The sequence below is a fragment of the Kogia breviceps genome, chromosome 2 (assembly GCF_026419965.1).
Source record: "Kogia breviceps isolate mKogBre1 chromosome 2, mKogBre1 haplotype 1, whole genome shotgun sequence".
Classification (NCBI taxonomy): Eukaryota; Metazoa; Chordata; class Mammalia; order Artiodactyla; family Physeteridae; genus Kogia; species Kogia breviceps.
The window spans coordinates 55352557-55367392 of NC_081311.1; the positions used below are offsets into that span (position 1 = coordinate 55352557).

The 14836-nt window shown below is 54.1% G+C and overlaps 1 protein-coding gene across 3 annotated transcripts in view; it reads right to left on the reverse strand.

The window, feature by feature from the left end:
* The window catches only part of ZMIZ1 (zinc finger MIZ-type containing 1), a 166964-nt gene that overhangs the window by 78690 nt on the left and 73438 nt on the right, over positions 1-14836 (reverse strand). The gene's annotated exons all lie outside the window — the stretch shown is intronic.

Here is a 14836-nt window from a genome sequence, read left to right on the forward strand (position 1 = left end):
TTCCTGATGCTACCGCTAAGGATCAGAGAGGTTATGTCAGTTACCTGAAGTCACACAGCTTGAAAGCAGGGAACAGGATCCAAACCCAGGGTGGCCTACCTCCCTGGCTGGACATGCCACGTGGGTGATTTCGCCCCACTCCCACCCCATTCAGGTGCCCCTCACTAGCAACCCTCCCCTGCTGACATGGCACGATACTTCTTTCTGTATTCAATGAAGATGACACACTCCCATGTACTCCACAGACAGACCCTTCCTCTTCCCATCAGTCATGCATCCATTTGTCCCCGCTTGATCCTCAATGATTTAAGTCCCATGCCTCCACTGGCCACCTAAGAGCCAGCCCTCAGGCACGGCTGGACTGGCCAGCAATGGGTCTTCAATAAGAGGTAATCGACGACATTAAAAGACTCAGGAGATTTCTCGCAAAATTGGAAGCCCTGGCAGTAGCAGGTGTGTGTCTCACACGGCCTCAAGTGGCCCCCTGCATGGTGGTTGCCCCGCTGGGGGTGCTGGGCTCTCTGATCCCCCAGGGCCACCCTGTAGTTTCCGCCTCCTGGCTGTGTGGACATGTGGGTCTTCCAAGCTGAGGAAGCCCGTTCCGCACAAGCAGGGGGCCTGGGACCCAGAGCCCGAAGTCTAGCCTTGGCCAGTGCTTGGGAGGGACAGACCCCACAGATGAAGCCACCTCCCCGCTCCCTGTCCTCTCTCTTTAGAGGGGCAGTGCCTTTCTCCTCTATTGTTTTTCTCCTCCCACAGTTCTGTCTCCACTTGGGGTGGGAGGAAAGAAACAGATGCAGAAGCCCTGTCCCACGGGGTGGGCACACCCGTCTCTCCCCTGAGACGCTGAGGAGCGGCTCAGGGTCAAGCACACAGGGCAGGGCGCCCCGCTGCACTCGCCCGCGCTCGGCTTTCCCATGGAGCTCGACGGCACACCAATCTCCTGCTGTCTGTGCCTGGGGAGGGCGAGCTCCCATTTTCTCTCTTCCCAGCCCCGTCTGCACAGACGTGGGCCCTTCACCCATGCGGGCCCCTTGCCTCCCGGCTTCCCAGCAGACGCTTTATTGGGAGGCAGTGATTCTAAACATCTGGGCCGCACATCTGAGAGTGGGCTCAGGACCACACGGAGCCTGGAGGAAATGGGAAGACATGCCATAATGTCACTTCCTCAGCTGAGGGTGTCCAGGAGGGGGACAGCACCAAACAGCAGCAGGCATTGCTGGGGGGTGTAGCCCAGGGCTCGACAGGGGCTGGACTGGGCGGTGCATCCAAGGACAGTGAGCCTGGGGCCCAGAGTAAGAGGCTGCAGGTGACACCTAGGCAGAGATGAGCTGCAGCCAGCGGGACCAGTGGTGCATGGCGCTGTGGTCCCAAGGGGAAAGGCGGGGAGACAAAGGAAATGAAGGAGAGAGGAAAGGAGAGGGGAGAAGGACAGTGAGGGAGAGAGATGAAAAGGGAGGGAAGGAGAGAGGGTGGGGGGCTGAGACATAGATAGGTAGAGGAAGAGAGAGAAAGAGCCAGAAGGACAGAGAGGTGGAAGATTATTTTATTTTGTTCAGCACAGAGGCCACATGCTTCCAGGCAATGGAGCCACCCCTGACAGCCCACCAGGAGAGCAGGGTCCCCCCAGAAGATGCACTGTGGATGCAGATGGACCCAGTTCTGATCTCAGGCCAGCCACTCCCCAGCTGTGTGACCCTGGGCATGGACTTCACTTTTCGGAGCCTCAGTTTCCCCATCTGGAAAAGGGGCCAGAGCTCACCTTCGTGGGCTGTTGTAAAAGTCAAGGCGCTCACCTGTGTGAAGTGATGGCAGAGCCCGGGCTATCCCTGAACTGTCCCCTGGTTTTCCAGCTGTTCTGGGCTGGGAGCTTGCTGCTGGAAGTTGCTGGCCCCCAGAGGGTTCTGCATACCACCACCCCTTCAGCTTCTCCCTTGGCTGATGTGGGTCTGTTGACATTGTGTTTTTCCTAAACTGTCCAGGTCTGTGAGCTCCTTGCAGATACAGACAATCTCCAGGGTTACCTAAGTGCCAGTCACAAAATCTGCATATAATAGATGCCCATGCACATCTGTTGAAGGGGTGAATTAGTTTATCCTTTGCACCAAGTTTCTGCTGTCATTATAATTATATGCCTGTTTCAAAAGCAGAGTCCTATTTTTTCCCCCCAGCAATTCCTGTTTCCTGCCAGAGACAATAGTGGCTCTTCATCCCAAACAGGTGAGACTGGGTCCTTTGGAATTCCCTACAGGAGTCCAGCCCCAGGCAGCGTTTCCCACCTGGCCAGCCTCAACAAGCCAGAAAATGTGCCTAGGAATATAATGAAGCATCTGTTAATAGCTCTTCAAGGAAAGTCATTGGCTAGAGTTCCTAAGCTCTGGAGTCTGTTTCCCTCTGGACCCAGGAATAGCAAGGGCAGGCACGGCTGAGACAGCGATGATCCCTTCCAGCCACCCGCCTGGCCACCACCCTGTCCCCAGTGAGGGGAATTACCACCTTGCAGAGCTTCCACTGCAAAACACAAACACCTGGTTGCCTGGGCAGCACCTTGCCACAGTGACGTGATCCAGATGGTCCCTTGAGAGGAAGCTGGGTTGCCAAGGAAACAGAATTGCTGCCGCTCCAGCCAGGAAACCTGGATTCTAGATCCTCTGGACCCCAAGCTTAGAGAAGTGAAGTGATTTGCATAAAGTCACACAGCAAGTACGTTTTAGAGCCTGTGCTGCAATGCAGGACTCAATAAGCAGAACGGTAGGTACGGAGCCCTTCTGAGATGCCAGCTTGAGTTAAGTACTTTGTACCCATTACTTTGTGAGATGCTGGGAGACATGGCTGGGGTGACAAGTGGCATGGAAGTGATGGAGCTGAGCTGAGCCCAGGTCAGCCTGACCCTGAAGCCTGAGCTTGGACCCCTGTCCCATGCTTCCCCCTCTTTGGTTTCCAGACCTTGGCTCTGCATGTCCTGAGACCAGCCCTATCCGAGCAACTCACTGGACCTGACTCAAGGGCCTCTGAAAGCGCGGAGGCCAGGGCTGGGGGCCTGCAGGCTGAGACCACAGTTTCCAGGGCCTGGTACCTCCTAAGTCCTCACTCTGCTGTGCAAAGTGACTTGGGTAGCTTATGAGGGATAAGAGGATGGTGGTCTGTTGGCCAGGGTCTTCCTTCCTGTCCCTGTTTGCCAGATGGGCCCTGGGGACAGGCTGAGTGTGACACTCACAATGAGCCTGATCCCTGAGACAGAAGGCACAACCCAAGAAGGAACAGAAGGAGCGAGGCTTGGAGTTGGGGCAGAGGCCGGTCTACACCCTCCCCCTATTCTCTTGCTTTTATCCATCTTCCCTTTAGTCTCAATCATCCAAACATCTATCCAGTGAGAGCCATCTATCCACTCATCCCTCACCTTGTTACAACAATGATTGGAGTTACTTTGGACAAGTGAATAAATCTCTTGGTTCATCAGTTTTCCAATCTGTGAAAGGGGTTGGTTCTTCATGTGAATCAGCACTGATGTTCACAGAATACCCAGCACAAAGCCTGGCATGAAGCAAGAGCTCAATAAATGCTCCTTTATTTTTTTAGTTTTATTTTTTTGGTCCCAAGCCGTGCGGCATGCGAGATCTTAGTTCCCCGACCAGGGATCGAACCCTTGCCCCCTGCAGTGGAAGCGCAGAGTCCTAACCACTGGACCGTCAGGGAATTCCCAATAAATGGTACTTTAAGTGTTACTTTCTCTCTTGAAAGAATTTTGAGAAGGACTGCTGGGAGACTTGGAGAAACAGAGGCCCTCAAACCTCCCCAGGCCAAGGCACAAACAGGTTGCTGCTGGCCCTGTCTAGCCTGCCTCAGCTGGCTCTCTATTCTCCACTCCTGCACACTGCCCGCTTCCCTCACTGGGGCCCAGCCTCCTCTTTGTGGGGGAAAGAGATGCCCTCTTAACCCCATGTGACCCTCTGCTGTCTTGGAGACAGCTGTGGCCTTCTGGCCCTGGAGCCTCAAGAAGGGGCCATTCCCCGGCCTGAGTTAATAGGACCCCGCTTATCTACCTACCCACTTGGAGGTGGGTGTGGTTGGCATTGACCTTGGCCCTACCTAAGTAGAGGATCCATATCTTCCAGACCGCACACCACAACATAGGGGCAGGCACAGGGTTTTGGGCTACCACCAGGTATGAGAGGCGTCCTAAGAAAGGTTGAATGCCAACACGTTGGAATATAAGATTGCTAACACGTATACAGCACTTAGTATATGCCAGGCCTCATTCTAAGCACTATACATATGTTGGTTCACTTAATAAATGACTTTTCCAAGGTAACACAGCTGGTGAGTGGAGGGCCGGGTGGTTTTCACACCCAGACATGCTGTTGCAGAGTCCATGCTTTTAACCACTATTCCTCTCTGTGAAATAGATGAATGGCTTCTGGAAAAAAATATTTGAAATTGGGGCTGACCAGGGAACTGTGATAATAACGGCTGACATGTACTGAATGTGTCCTATAGGCCAGGATCTCTGCTCCTCACTTTCCAAAAGACCGTGAGTACTTCATGAGTTCAAAGATGAGAGGGTGTCTCACCCACCAACAAGGACAAGTCATTGTCAAATACTTAATATCCCCACCTGCAAGCAATTCAGGTGATCCTGACAAGCTCTCTTGAGTATTAACATGTCTTTCCCAGCATTTCATTGCAACCTGCACATAGAGTAGGGGGCAGCTTATGGCTTCAGGGTTAGATATTCTTGTTTGAATCACAATTCTGACCTTGGTCAAATATTCAATCTTCCTAAACTCCAGTCTCCTCATCTGTAAAATGGGGCAGACATGGGTCTGGGATCATCACGGATGGTGCACACAGTGCCGGGTACTGGGAAAACGCTGCCCAAATATTTGCTATCATGACTGAAAGGGGCTATAAATCAAATTCTTTTCCTAATCCAGCTGCCCTGCCGTGGCTCTGTAAGTCTAAATAAGCAAGGCAAACGATACCTGCACCATCATTAATTCCTGTCTGTCTGTCTGTCTAACCCAGAGGGTATTTATAAGGCCATGGCTTGCAATGCTTGCTTTGAAAGTTCCATAACCACCTCGCCCACTTTCTGCCAAGTCCCTGCTCCATGTCACTCTCACACCGTCGAATCCCCTGAAATCCCTCCTCCGGGGGTGAGAAAGCTAAGCTCCAGCTTAAAACCAAAGCTCTGGCTTCCTTAATCCTCTTACCTGGCCCTTTCCTCTGCAGAATTAATTGCTGCCCATGGCTTTATTAACTTCTCGGGCGGCCACGGCATCTTCAGGGCACCCTGGGGCAGTGGGGACTGTTTTGACAGGTCCTCTGTCCCAAATGCACCTTTGGGCTGGACGGTGGAAGGCAGCGCTCTGGCTGCAACGTGGCACCACCTTGGTGCCTGAATGGCGATAACCCTGTGGCCCTACATCACCCCAGAGGCTGTGCATCTCCTTGGGGACACCTGCGGAGAGGCAAGGATAGCCAGAGATCTGGCCCCACTTCTGCCCCTGCTGAGGCCACCTTCCCACCCCTCAGAGGCTCAGTCTCCTCCTCTTTAAACGGGAAAAAGCCCGCCGTGGGGATCTCATGGGGCAGGACAAGAAAGGCCGTGTAAAAGGCTGTGTCTGTGTGTAGGACTACTGTCATGTCTCACCCCCAGAATGGGAGCATTCATTGATTTCAAACCCGAAGAGCAGGGACTGTGTGTGGTGCATTTATATGTGTTTGTAGCCCCCGTGCTTGGCACGGAGTGGGCCTGCACAAGACGCCTGTCGTTCCTTGCCCTGAAAATTTCTGTTTAGTATTTTTTATTTTGAGAGGCATTCCCACACCCAGGACTTCGTTATTCTTCCTACAGCCACGAAGGTAGAGAAATGGTATGGATGCATTGGACTGGGGAAGAAATTGATGCTGGGGGGGGCGGTGTTGGCGGGGCATGGCCTGCCCAGGGGAGGTGGAGGTGGAGGTGGAGGGTGGTACCCAGCCCCCATGGCTTTGTCCAGGGCTGTCCTCTTTGTCTGGAGCACCCTCAAGTGTGGACAAAGGGATGTGGCCCCCAAGGTGGCTTACGGTGGTCATGGGACCTGGTGGGAAAACCACTGCCGTGTCAGCTCTCTTCCCATGTTTGGGATGTTGCTAGTTCCAGGGGGAGAGGGTCAGCTTCCCAAATCCTGGGCTCCCTTTTTAACTAGCAGAGAGCCGTCCCAGGCTCTACCGTGGAGCAGGAACCTGGAGCTACGCCTGGATGCAGGGCCTGCTCTTTACTGTCTTTATTTGGACAGTTAGCATCTAAATGTGGCAAGGGGGGCTGGTCTGCCAGGTATGGTGGCCATAGAGAGAAGACAGAAAGTTTCCTTCTCAAATTCCTCTCTTGAAGTCAAAATAAGTAAGCAACAATATGGAGAATACAATCAGGAGAATATGGCCAGGACTGGAATATGGTAGGGTGGGGGGTGGGGGGATGAGGATGGGAGGCAGGTGACGGAAATTGGGTGCCTTGTTGTTGGCACTGTGGATGCCTCATCACACGCCCTCTGCTTACCATGGGCACCGTGGCTCTTCCCGGCATCTCCGCCAAGGTGAGTGCAGGAGGGTGCATCCACACCCTGACCCCAAGGAGCCCCCAGCTAATAATGGATGCCAGATGCTGGATGCACACCTCATCCTGGCCTCTTAGGCTGACTGAAGGGAGCATTCTACTCTGTCTCCAGGAGCTCCCCACAGCAGGCATAGTGCTTCACATCACACTTTTTTCATCCTTCTCCTTCCCTTCCGCATCTCATTTCTCTGCTTCTCTACTGGTGCTTTCTGGGCTCGTGCTAAATAAATCACTTGCACTGGAATCTTCATGGCGGGGTCTGCATCTGGGGAAACCCAAACTCAGACACACATCATCTGACTGAGGTGCCTCCAGTGGCCTCTCCTTCCTCTGTTGTGCCTCACAGACCCCCATCCCAATCATGTGTGTGGCGTCCCAGCTGGGGCTCTGGACTGGAATTGTGAGGGTCCAGGTAAGACAAGCAGCCCCATCTTGAGAGGGCTCTGCACGGCCTGTCAGGGTCCCGGCCCCCAGGACCCCCTTGCCATGAGCCAATGCCCTCATCCCCCCACCCCCTCTCCTTCTGCACAGGCCCAGAAAGGAGATCTCTGCCAGCTGGGCCTCAGGCAGCCGTGTCCTTGCATACCCTGGCTCTGTGGGGGGAGCCAGCGATGAGCTAACCCCACAGAAGAGAAGGAGGCAGGAAGTGTAGCCTCCCCAGCGAGCAGGGGCCCGCCCCCCAGGCCCTCGGGAAGCAGAGGGCTGTGCTGGGGAAACTGCTGAGCAGCCCAAGGACCAGGGCGCTCTCGCCTCCCCCCACCCCTGCCAACTCCAGCCAGACTCCAGAGGAACCCATGGTGACCATCGACCATCCTGACCAAGACAGAATCCATGCTCCCTGCAGAAAATATGGCAAATAAAGAGTCAGCTACCTCCCCCCATCCAGATAGATTCATGATTTCTAAGCTGACATTTTGGTATATTCCCTTCTGTTTTCTGTTTCCTCTGCCTAACCAAATGTATATTTTGTTTTTGCACCTGGTCGAGGTCATACTGAGCATGACATTTTATTACCCTTCTAAAAAGAAATTAATATTATGTCATAAGTATTTCCGGATGGTAATCATTTTCAGGGGACCTCACTTTTAATGGCCACTGAAATACTCAGTTAGTTCCCTTTTCCAGGGCCTTGAATCTATTTCCAAATCTGTCTTCTCTCATTCTTCCGTGGCACTGCCCCCCTCCTCACTGTTCACACCAGACACCCCAGGGACCATCGCACACCCCTCCCCCCAATTCCTTAGCCCGGGAACGCTGTGTCCACAAACCCTCTGTCACGTGACCTCTTCCCCACTGTTCTTTTTCTCCAAGAGCAGAGTGACCGGGCCTCAGCCCTCAGGGAGCTGGGGGAGGGGAGGGAGCCAGGGGCCACTGGCCCAGGACAACCTACCCCACCTGCTCACACAGGGTCACTCAGAAGAGGGACAGCTCCCTGTGGTCCAGATCTGATCACGTGGAGGTCCAAGTCCTGCTTCCAGCCCCAGAAGTCATGTACCTGGTCTGTCTTGTCCCTATTAGAGCCTCAGTTTCCTCCTCTACAAAATGGGTGTGCTGATAAGAGCCCCAGTGGCCTCGCTCACAGCAGTGACTGGACGGAAGGTGAGTGATAAACAGGTTTTGTCCTTTAAACAGAGCTGACCGCGAGTCAGTTCCCAGGGGCTGGGTGATGAAATCCAGAGCCCTTTCCTGAGCAGGACCTGACCTGGAGTGCAGAGGCGGCCAAGCAGGAGGAAGGAAGCCAAGTCCCTCCCTCACATCCCAGCTCTGCTGAGCTCAGATGTGGCGGTGGGGGTTGGTATCCAGGAGGAAGTCTGTCCCCGGCCTCGAAGAGGCGCCCAGCCGGGCGGCCTGGCATTTCAAGGGCGAGGGCCCACCTGCCGCTTTCTCTGGGGGGAGCCAGCAAGCGTTAACAAATCCCCCTGTAACTTGCACCCACCAATCCTGCCTGCTCACTGGGCGGCTGCGAGCTGTTTTTCACGCAGAGCTGCGCACAGCTTTGTCTTAGAGAGACAGATCTGGCAGGGTGTCCCTGAATGAGGCCATTTGTCCTCCCCGGTGATGGTGACGGGAAAGGCGGCTGCGTGCTCTGGGGTGGGCAGAGGCAGAGGGGGTGGAGAAAAGCCACGGGGGAGGCGTGAAGGCAGAGATAGGAGCTGGGACGCCAGGAGAGGCCAGGAATGCGACCACCACCACGGGGGTCTGAGAGCCCCCCATTCAGCTAGGTGGGAGCGAGAAGGACTGTTTCAATGCAGAGGAAAATGGTTTATGACCTGCCTTCTCCTGCTTAAGCAGTCCTGGGTGGGAGTGATGAAATGACCTGGCTGGCCTCTGAGGTCTGTGCCCCATCCCAGTCCTCCGATGGAGGCAGGACACTTGCCATTGGTCCCTGGGGTTGGGTCTGTCTCTGAGCCTCAGGGCTGCTCCATAAGTTGCTGCACAAGCTCCCCTGGGATCGAGGGCTTCCAAGAAGGACCAAGCTTCTCCCGAGCCCCTCCTGAGTGGATCACAGGCCACAGACTGGGAGGGGCAGAGCAGGGGCCCCATCACATTCCTGATTCTTCACCTCCCAGGCTGGCTGGGGGCCCAGGGCATGCCTCAGTCCCTTCCTGTGGTCTGCTGTCAGCTCCTCTGGGGGCTGTCAGCACACTGGAGAAACCAGACCAGGCAGATGTTTGTCAACACAAAGCAAGTGATCCACTTTGCTTGGGTTTCCACTCCTGGGCCTGGGGCTCAGGCTGCTGTGTTGGGATGTGAGCATGTGTGTAGAAAAGAGGTAAGAAACACACATGTCCACGGGGCCCAGCAGGTTTCCAAATTCAGGAAATGCTTGGGGTGTGAGACAACTTGGGAAGCACGGCACTTATCCGAGGGGTCAGCCACCACCCAGTCTGTGCCGGGCTGGGTCCAAGGTTCCCTTTCAAAGGAAGCCAGGCATTTGACTGGACGGTGCAATCTTCCAAAGAGCAAATGTTGGCAACTAATACGCATTTTAAAAAACTGCTGAACAGTCGGACCTCAGCTGTCTGCAGGTCACATCCAGCCCACAGGCAGGTTGTTGACAACTGTCCTCTGCTTGTCCCTAAGAAGGCTGGTCTCCTCCTCCTCGGAGGTTTCAGGGGCTGCCTCTTCAGCCCTGACCTCTCTCCGGAGTTCTCCGGTCCCTTCTTCCAAATGCCTACTGGTCGCCTCTCCCAGGATGCCCCCGGGATGCCCTGGCACCTCTCAGACCTGCGGCTCTCTCCACATCTTCCACTATGCCAGCAGCCCCATGCCTCTCACCTCTCAGAGGGAGCCCAGAGTCATCATTCAGGGAGGCAAGAGGGGCATGAGGATGGGCAGTGGGCAACCCAGCCTCTTGTCTGGGCTCTGCCCCGCCCCACTGTAACCTGGGGCAGGTCCCCCTTTCTCTGGGCCCTGGGCTCCCCATCCCCTGGGTTCTGACATACCCTATTCTATTATTTTAACCCGCCTCTGGGCTATTCACAGGAGCAACCAAAGGGACAGAGTCATTCAAGCGTGGACAGTAGCAGAGGCACACAGAGGGCTCTTGGGGACCTTGGCCATGATAACTGCCTGGTGCCCACGAAGCCAGCAGGCATGGGCCTCTTGGTGCCAGGGAGGCTGACATTTCAGCACTGCCTGCCAAATTGCCGAGAGCAGGCAGGGAGCGACCGGGGGGCGGTGGGGGGGGCCTGCCGTGGCTTGGAGTTGGGGACAAGGGGAGGTACAAGGCAGGTGACCTTCTGGACTGAGGCAGAGGAGGGAGCCGCTGGCCCCCAAGGACCTTCCCAACCAGGAGGATGCTGTCGTGCGTGCTCGTGTGCGCGTGCTCCCGTGTGCGAGCACACAGGCTAAAGGCTGCACCAGAACAAAGAGCTGGGGGCTGGGTATCAGAGGGGCCCACGTGGAGACGCCTGACTTGGCTGTTTGCTGCAGTGTCTGCTCTGCGCTCACGCTCCGTCTCTCTCTCTCCCTCTCTCCCTCCCTCTCTCTCTCTCTCTCTCTCTCTCACACACACACACACACACACACACACACATGCACACACACACACACACACTCACACACTCACCACACAGTACTGCCCCCAGGCCTGAGCTCCTGCTCCAGAGCAGGAACAGCCCAGCCCAGCGCACCACCATCTCTCCTGACAAAGCACCTCTCTGCTCCTCGTGGCATGAGCTCATCCCACTGGCCCTCTGGCCCTAGCTTGGCCTCCTGACAAGAGAGACAGACAGGGAGATAGAGTCGGAGAAGGGGTGGGGGAGGCAGAAGGGGAGACACACTCGCACACACATGCACACACACACACAGACATGTTCACCGCCACATATACACGCACACACACATCACAACGCAGGGAGAAAGTCAGAGGCAGCAGGAAAGGGAAGGACAGACAGAGACAGACATACAGCATCAGAGGCCCTCAGAGAGAAAGGAGAGGGAAGGACAGGGAGGGTAAAAACTGCACTAGCCAGTGAGGCAGAGTGGCAACCCAGACGGAGACGGGAAGACGGGAGGGCGGAGAGGCTGCAGGAGCTCTGGGGACACAGCATGTTCTAGAACTGCAGAAGCCTGGCTGGGAGAGGCCCAGGTGGGCCCCGTAGTGGCCGGTGTGGCCACTGCACACACACAACTGACACCACGGGGACTCTCCCAGCTGCAGCTGTACCCAGAGGTGGGGTTAGGCAGGTCATGCACCCACCCACAGAGCCTTAGGGAAAGAGAGGGTGGGAAACAGCCTCCCAAAGGCAGAAAGGGCCTTAGAGAGGTCAGGAACCATGTTGGGAAAAAGACAGAAGTGGAGAAGGAAGGCCAGAAAGTAATATTGACTAGCACCCAGTGCGTGCCAGGTATTAGCTGGGCCCCTCACTTCCACGCCTGGGGAATTTCATTTAATCCTCCGGGGCAGCCTGTGGGATCGGCATATAATCCCTCTTTACAGATGAGGCCACAGGTCTGGGAGGTGGGCAATGTGGAGAAGATGGGGTCCAGTGCTGGAGTCGCTTCTGGAATCTGGGGTCACTGCTGTGTTCTCTGTGGTCTCCACCCCTCTCATGGTCAAGCCTGCCCCCCGTGGACCCTTTATCCCAACCAACAAAACCAGGAGCTGAAGCCTTCCCCGTCAGACTGGTGCCCTGCCTTCCCAAAAGATGGGTCAAGCTGGGGGATGACCGGGACCCTGAGAGCCGTGAGGCTCATACTTCTCAAGAGGGCAGGCGGCCTGGGAAAGGTGGTTAGTCACGGCTCTTGGGGCTGACCTGGGTTTGACTCCTGATAAGTGAATTTAAGTAACAGCTAAGCCACAGGCCCTGCTGGGCCTCAGTGTTCTCAGATGCAGAATGGGTATACTGAGAACGCATCTCGTGGGCCTAGGGCGTATCATGTGACTAGATAGACACATGTATGGGAAAGGGCTCTCTAGACTGTAAAGAGCAGTGCACAACTGGGGGTACAGATGGGGAAGGAACAAATCCCTTGTCTCAGGAGAAGAACTGATGCTGGAAATACCACTTAGAGGAGGGCAGGGCCATGCTAGAGAGATCTGAGTGAAGCAAGGAACTCTCCCAAATGGAGTAGCTTCTCAGATCCTGGCCCAGGTGATCAGAGGCCTCCTAAATCTCGGTCCCCAACTGGTGCCAGAGTCAGCAATGATGCAGTGGGCACACCTTTAGGCCTGGATTCAGGAGGCCAGGACTTCAAGTCTCTCAGCTCTATCATTTACGAGCTGTGTGACAGCAGGCAAGCCACAAGACCTCTCTGAGCTTCAATTTCCTCATCCATAAATGTAGAAAATATCCTGTGTCTCACAGAGCTGGGCATTGAAGCAAAATATGGTAGAGCACCCCGAACGTACTAGCAGGGGTGTGAGAGACCCTTGAGGGAGGGGCTACACATGGGCCTGGGGAGCAGCTGGGGTTTCTGGGACAGCCCATTCTCCTGTTTTCCTTCTACCCCTCCGGCCACACTCTCCCTGTCTTGGTTTTGCCTTTTACATGTCCCTTGGAGTCATCCCTGTCTCCACTCCACTCCACAGGAAGTGGAACCTTCCTGGTCCAGCCACCATCATCCTCATCCTGACATCCCAGCAATCTGCCAACTGGTTCCCTCCATCCACACCGGCCTCCCCTGGGCAATCTTTTCTTTTGTAGCTTGAGCGATCTTTGCAAAATTAGAATTTAGCCACGTTCCCGTTACTCTTAGGACAACCCTCAAGATAGGCCCTGCGTGTCTAACTGCTGCTGACTTCTGCCCCAGGGCTCTGGAACCACTGGTCTTCCTTTTAGTTCTGCTAAAAAAAAAGCCATGCTTGCTTCTACCTCAGGGCCTTTGCATAGGCTGTTCCCTTTACCTGGGCAGTCCTTCCTCCTTTTCTTCCCCTACTCAGCTCTTACTTGACCTTTGGGTCTCAGGGAAGCCTTTCCCCACTCCCAAGTGGTCTTGTGGCATCCCTGAGACCGTTCCTTCATGGCCCTTATCGCAGCTTGAATTTACGCACACAGTCACACATACAGCTGTGCTTTTTTTGCATGTCTCTTTTTAAAAATTGAAGTATAGTTGATTTACAATGTTGTGTTAGTTTCTGGTGTACAGCAAACAGCTGTGATTATCTGGTCGATGATTTTCTCCCCCTCTAGATCAGGCATCAGGAAACTATCCTATCATCTACTTTCATAAATAAGACTTTCTTGAAACTAGCCACACTTATTTGTTTACATATTGTCTATGGCTGCTTTCGTATTGCCTACAAGGTCTAAACTATTTACGATCTGGCCCTTTACAAAGAAAGTTTGCCGATCCCTGCTCTGGATGGTACGCTTCCCGAGGTGAGACCACATCTGTTTTACCCCTCAGCACAACCCAGCCCCGACCAGATGCCTGCAAAGAGCAGGCACTAAATAGCGATATGGATGTATATGCTTCTTGGATAAGCAGCAATTTTTACCTTGTCAAAATTGTATTGACTTAAGTTATTATTAAAACTGCAGATTCCATCAGGAACAGACGTCTCTTATGAGATTCCAAGACCATTTTCTGGCAAGCAGTTCAATACAATAGCGATATCCCAACACAGGCTGGCATGTCAGGGATCTCAGAGCAGCTATTGGCTAATGAGACCTTCACCACCTTTTATAAGTGACCTGCCATCCACGTGCATGGACCGTCGTAAACACAGCAAAGCACAAACCCGTGTTCAAGCGATTGTGGGCTGTGCAGACTGATGAAAACCCATCATGAGATGTCCTTTAAACGTTTGCATTAAGCTGTTTCTATATACACTCCAAAGAACTGATGGACGAATTCAGAGAAAACGTCTGTTTTATTGTTATACAGAGGAAATAACTGACTTTTTTCTTTTTCAATGAATTGTTAAGACTCCGTAAAGAACGTTAACAACATTTAGACACTGCTCGGCACCGACCCTGGCAACGTAGGTCTCATTGTCATTCCTGCCTTCCTGAGGAGATAAACTGAGGCTCAGAGGCCACACACTCAGCAAGTGACAGGGCTGGGTTGCCCAGGTCTGTTCAAGTAAAAGCTTACACAGCTTCCCCTGCTTTTAAGCAAGGTAATGAGGATGGAGGGACAGGTAAAGCTGCACCTTTAGTGTGCTTAAAGCCCTCACAGACAGAATGCTGCCTGGCATCTTCTGTGGCCTCTGTTTACCATAGAGTCAGGGGGTCCCATGCCGGGACAGAGTTGCAATGGAGACTACTATACAGAGCAGTCTTTTAGAATCCTGAAGGTACTGATTCATTTTTATTTTAATTTGTGTTTTATTTTAAATAAAAATCTTTTTGAATGCAGTGGAGCCTCAGGGTTAAGGATGCTGATTCTGGAGTATAGGCCTAGGCTTAAATCCCAGCTCTGCTACTTCTTAGCTGTGTGACCTGGGGAAATCTCTGCAGCTTCTCTGAGCCTCAGTTTCCTGGGCTGTAAAATGGGGATGATCACAGCACTTACACCAAGGGGTCACTGTGGTGATGGAATGAGATGATACGCATCTCCCTTTAGCCTGTTTTTGGGGTGTGGTGTGCCCCGGGCCCCTTGCTGGCCCTGAGATGAGGGACAGGCCCTACCTGTGGGCTCAAGAGGCCAGCAGGTGAGCTGCTGCTACTCAGGGGCTCACGCCATACCTGGACCAACTGAGGTGCCAGCCAACAGGGGTGGTGACAGCCTTGGGTTTAAGTCCAGTGCCCCCCCCCCCAACTCCCGACGATACCGTGGAGCCCCCAG